The 5,242-nt window shown below is 47.1% G+C and overlaps 1 long non-coding RNA gene across 1 annotated transcript in view; it reads right to left on the bottom strand.

Annotated features, from left to right (window-relative positions):
• The window catches only part of LOC103268664, an 11,882-nt gene extending 7,076 nt beyond the window's left edge, over positions 1-4,806 (bottom strand). The window contains exons 1-2 of the long non-coding RNA XR_504832.2: positions 4,573-4,806; positions 3,858-3,916 (exon numbers count right to left, since the gene is read on the bottom strand). This is a non-coding gene — a long non-coding RNA (uncharacterized LOC103268664). The remainder of the gene's footprint in view (positions 1-3,857; positions 3,917-4,572) is intronic.
• Positions 4,807-5,242: the final 436 nt, after the last annotated feature.

Below are 5,242 nucleotides of genomic sequence, written 5' to 3'. Positions count from 1 at the left end.
AGTAATCCCGTGCCTTGGGAGGCTGAGGTGAGTGGATTGCCTGAGCCCACAGGTTCAAGACCCACCTGGGCAACTTGGCAAGACCTCATCTCTACAATAAATAAAAAATATCAGCCGGGCATGGTAGCACGTGTCTGTAATTCCGGCTACTCGGAAGGCTGAGACAGAAGGATCACCGGAGCCCAGCAGGTCGAGGCTGCAGTGGCCGGGAGCAGCCACTGCACTCCAGTCTGGGCGACAGAGTGAGACTCCAACTCAAAAAAAAAAAAAAAAAAATGACAATGAGACATAATCATGCTTACCCACCGAATATTAAGGAGAGTCATAAAATAAAACTTTATAACTAACAATAGCAAGTGCTGACAATGCTATAGCATGACAGAACCTCTCTCATGTGGCTGCTGGAGTGTTAAGAGGTACAATTACTTTGTTAAACTGTTAGGCAGAATCTATCAAAGCTAAAGATATAAACTGTGCTATAACCCATCAATTCCACTTCCAGGTTTGTACTGCTCAGATCAAGGGCCCATATATACCAAAAGGCATTTATAAAAGCCAGAATTAGAAATAGCCCAAATGTGCATTCAGAGCAGAATGGATAGATAAACTGTGGTAATATTCATAAAACTGGAGAAAAGCAAACTAATGCTACATGTAACAACATGGGTGATCTCACAGACATAATATGAAGTAAAAGATGTGAGACACAGCCGGGTGCGGTGGCTCATGCCTGTAAATCCCAGCACTTTGGGAGGCAGAGACAAGAGGATTGCCTGAGGCCAGGGGTTTGAGACCAGTCTGAGCAACTTAGCGAGACCTCGTTTTTACAGTAAGTCAAAAAATTAGCTGGGCATGTTGGTGCACACCTGTGGTTCCAGCTGCTTGCAAGGCTGAGACAGAAGGAACTCCTGAGCCCAGAAGGTCAAGGTGGCCGTGAGCATACCATTGCACTCCAACCAGGGCAACAGATTGAGACTCTGACTCAAAAATAAAAGTCACACAAAATAATACATATTGCCTTCCTTTTGTATGACGTTTAAAATCAGACAAGACTAATATATGATGAGAGAGATCAGAATAATTGTTACACTTTGGTTAAGCACTCAAGTACTTGGGTAAGCAAGTATAGTCTTGGAGACAACACAAGGCAGCCTTCAGGAGTACAGAAAATGCCTCTTTTTTTTTTTGAGTCGGAGTCTGACTCTGTCGCCCAGGCTGGAGTACAGTGGCACACTCATGACCACCACAGCCTCAACCGGCTGGGCTCAGGTATTCATTCCACCTCAGCCTTCCAAGTAGCTGGAACCACAGGAACACGCCACCATGCCTGGCTAATTTTTTAGTTTTTCTTTTTTTTGAGTTATAGTCTCACTCTGCCGCCCAGACTGGAGTGCAGTGGCGCGCTCATGGCCACCGCAGCCTCAACCTGCTAGGCTTAGGCGATCCTTCTGCCTCAGCCTTCCAAGTAGCTGCTACAGGTGTATGCCACCATGCCCAGCTAATTTTTCCTGATTTATTGTAAAGATGAGGTCTCACCAAGTTGCCCGGGCTTGTCTCGAACCCCTGAGCTCAGGCAATCCTCTTGCCTCCACCTCCCAAAGCGCTGGGATTACAGGCATGAGCCACCATACCCAGTCAAAATGCCTTTTATCTTAATATGAATGACAGCTATCATGATCCATGACATATAAAAATCCTAGGTGCACTTAGTATTTGTGTACTTTACCTCAACTTCAAAAACAGAAAAAAATACTAACAGATTGAAAGTCAAAAGACTTCATCAGTGACTATATGACAGGTAAAGAATGGCAGTCAAATAAATGCCACTTTTGTCATCTGGATGATGGGCTGGCTGGTAATAACACTCTAGGGGAAATAAAGAAGGCTAGCGGGGCTAAAAATAACAACTTTCCCTTTGGATTCGCAGAGTGTAAAAGGGGCCTTTGGATGAGCTATACAGAGATATCCAGCAAAGTTGGTTATTAGAGACTAAGGTAGAAGAGAGGTCTGGGCCAGAACCAAACATCTCAACAAATGGTACATCTCCAGAGGAGAGAAGAGATGAATCAGCAAGACCAGGAAAGTGAGGACAATAAGAGATCAAGAGTGGACACCTTGAGAGCAACAATAATAAGAGGCAAGAAGAGGAAGATGATCCCATGGAGAGGACAGAAAAGAGATCATCACAGAGGGAGGAACAGATCAGAAAGCAACCAAGATATTCTAGAAGATGGGCATGAGGATCAACTGAATAGAATGCTCAATTAAGGCAAGCACTAAGGTAGCCATGACATTTGCCATAGTAAAGTCATGGTGTTCCTTACCAGACAGATCCAGTAAGTCATGTGGTTCAAAACAAAAAAAGGGAAATGGGGAGACATTTGCTAGAAAATAAAACTTTATCTGCTGTTACTTAAGGAGTTTATCTGAAGGTGATATAATCCATTCTTGCAGATATCCAGGTTCTATGCCTTAGTCAAGCAGGACCATTAGAAAGAGGACTGAGATGTTTTAGTCCCTAGAAACATGTAATGACTGACTACTCAACTGGCACAAAGAACTCTGCTTCCCTAAGGAGCATTCACAAGCAGCAGGCTGCACTGATTTCTGGTCCTGAAGATTGCTTACTATGTTATCTACAGAAAGACCAGGGAAAAAATGCTTTTTAGACTTCAGGGCCAAGAACTCTTCATGTCTCACAAAGAATTCTTGATTATTTCTTTTAATGGCCAAGGTAAACCATGTAAGGAGAATAAACACCACTCTTTTGCTATGACCATCAGAAAGATCAAACAAATTTTCTGTAAGATCACAGACCAGCTGGGTGTGATGGCTCATGTCTATAATACCGGCATTTTGGGAGGTGGAAGCCTAAGGATTGCATGAGCTCAGGGGTTTGAGACCAGCCTGAGCAATATGGTGAGACCTCATCTCTACAATCAATTAAAAAATTAGCCGGGCAATGCGGTACACGCATGTGGTTTCAGCTACGTGGAAGGCTGAGGCGGAAGAATCACCTCACGTGAGTCCAACAGGTCTAGGCTGCAGTGGCCATGAGTGTGCCACTACACTTCAGCATGGGCAACAGATGGAGATTCTGACCAAAAAAAAAAAGCCAGGCATGGCGGTTCATGCCTATAATCACAGCACTGTGTGGGAGGCAGAGGCAAGAGAACTGCCTGAGTCCAGGTGGTCAAGAGCAGCCTGGGCAACATGGTGAGACTACATCTCTACAATACATTTTTAAAAATTGAGCCGGGCTCGGTGGCTCAGCCTGTAATCCCACGCCTTTGGGAGGCTGAGGTGAGTGGATTGCCTGAGCCCGCGGGTTCGAGACCCGCCTGGGCCGCGAGACCTCGTCTCTACAATAAATCAAATATCAGCCAGGTGTGGTAGCGCGTGCCTTTAATTCTGGCTACTTGGAAGGCTGAGGCGGAAGGATCGCCGGAGCCCAATGGGTTGAGGCTGCAGTGGCCGGCAGCGACCACTGCACTCCAGTCTGGGTGACAGAGTGAGACTCCAACTCAAATAAATAAATAATATTTAAAAATTAGTTGGGTGCATGCCTATAGTTCCAGCTACCTGGAAGGCCGAGGCGGAAGGCTCTCCAGAGCCCAGCAGGTCGAGGCTGTGATGGCCGGGAGCATGCCACTGCACTCCAGCCTGGGCGACAGAGTAAGACCCGGCTTAAAAAAAACAAAAAATCACAGAACCTACATACTTCTGCATACCACTTTGGCCTGATATTGATGTGTTCTGGCATATTTTCCCTGAAGTTGATTTTCATCTATTTCTACATTTTCATTCTAACCTAAGACATTGTAAACAAAGTAGGGAACAAAAAATAAACAACTCACCTGAGATGTGTTCATATTCTGCTGCTCTAGGAAACACTTAGAGAACTAGAAAGGTGGAGCTGGGGGAGAAGAAAGAAAGAATGGATCTCAAGACATCTGAACTGTACCTCCTGGGTTCTCTTGTCTATAAAGTTCTACACATCAACTGGATAAAATGTCCTCCTGTAGAAGAATGCCTTTGGGTCCTTAATTATCTTGGCAATTGTTGCTCTGTCTTTTGATAGAAGCAAGTTTTGACTTAACTATGTCAGAAATTCTGACTACTGGTCAGGATACTGATGAATGGGATGGCCTGGACATCCACCATCCAGAGCTCAGTGGTTTTCATATTTCACATTAAGCAGAAATTGGAAATCCAGGAAGCTCTTCCTGGCACTATTTTCTGATTCCGAACATCAGGATGGAGAAAGCACCCACATATCTCAAGGCCACCTGTGGTAAGGGGAATGGTGTAAGGGCCCCTCAGGATCAGGAAAAAGTGAAGAACTTGAAAAAAATCAAAAGCTGTCATGGGGGTGGCGGGGGGGGGGGGGGGGTTAAGATAAAATTTTCTTAGTGGTCGGTGGTATTTCTTTTCCCCAGACCAGGCTCTCTCAAACCTGCAGATGAAGTGGCATTTCCTGAGCAGAGCTGCCCCTTCCCTTAGCCCCAGCTGGCACAACCCTCCCGCTGAGTCACGGTTTGGGGTGGCTTGCGGAACACGAGAATCACATACTGCTTGTTTCTAGCCGTGCAAATCTAGGCTCTGCTCTTTCTCAGCCTTGTCCTCCTCTGCTCCAAAGCTCTGGTGAGAGGTCTCCATTCAGGTGGGCCATCCTCCAGATGAGTTTTCTTTTTACCTCACAAGAGCAGCTTTGTTTTTAGGAACCAGGATCTGGGCCTATGAGACAAAATCAGTTTAGCTGGAACTTACAACAGGGCCCCAAGTCATGGAACTCCCTGAATCCCAGAATTTCGGATGGGTCCTTCAAGAAGCCCAATCAGGACTACACAATGGCTGGATCGTTCAAACCAGCCCCATTATGAAATGTGCCACAAGGGCCATGAAGAGATACAAGCCCTCAACAAGTGCGCAGGATAAAACTCGGTCCACATGATACTTAACACCGACGTCCTGCGTTCAGGGCTGCAGCAGTACAACGCTGGACTTCGGCAAACTGGATTTTTAGGAAGCGGACAGAACAGCGTGGCCCACGCGGCCCACAGCCCGGGCAGTGTAAGAGCGCGGCGACACCCACCTCCCTCCGGGTGCGCGAGGAGTCCCCGCAGTCCCCACTAGGGCGCGCAGCGGCATCGGCGCGAGGGCCGCAAACACCGCCGCGGCTGCTCGCGGGAGAGCTGCCCCCGCCCGCCGCCCGCCGCCCGCCGCCCGCCGCCCGCCTCCC

The sequence above is a fragment of the Carlito syrichta genome, unplaced genomic scaffold (genome assembly GCF_000164805.1).
Source record: "Carlito syrichta isolate Samal-C Ts95f unplaced genomic scaffold, Tarsius_syrichta-2.0.1 Scaffold308870, whole genome shotgun sequence".
NCBI lineage: Eukaryota > Metazoa > Chordata > Mammalia > Primates > Tarsiidae > Carlito > Carlito syrichta.
The sequence above is the reverse complement of the archived record's forward strand: the minus strand, read 5'-3'. Positions and strand labels throughout refer to the sequence as shown.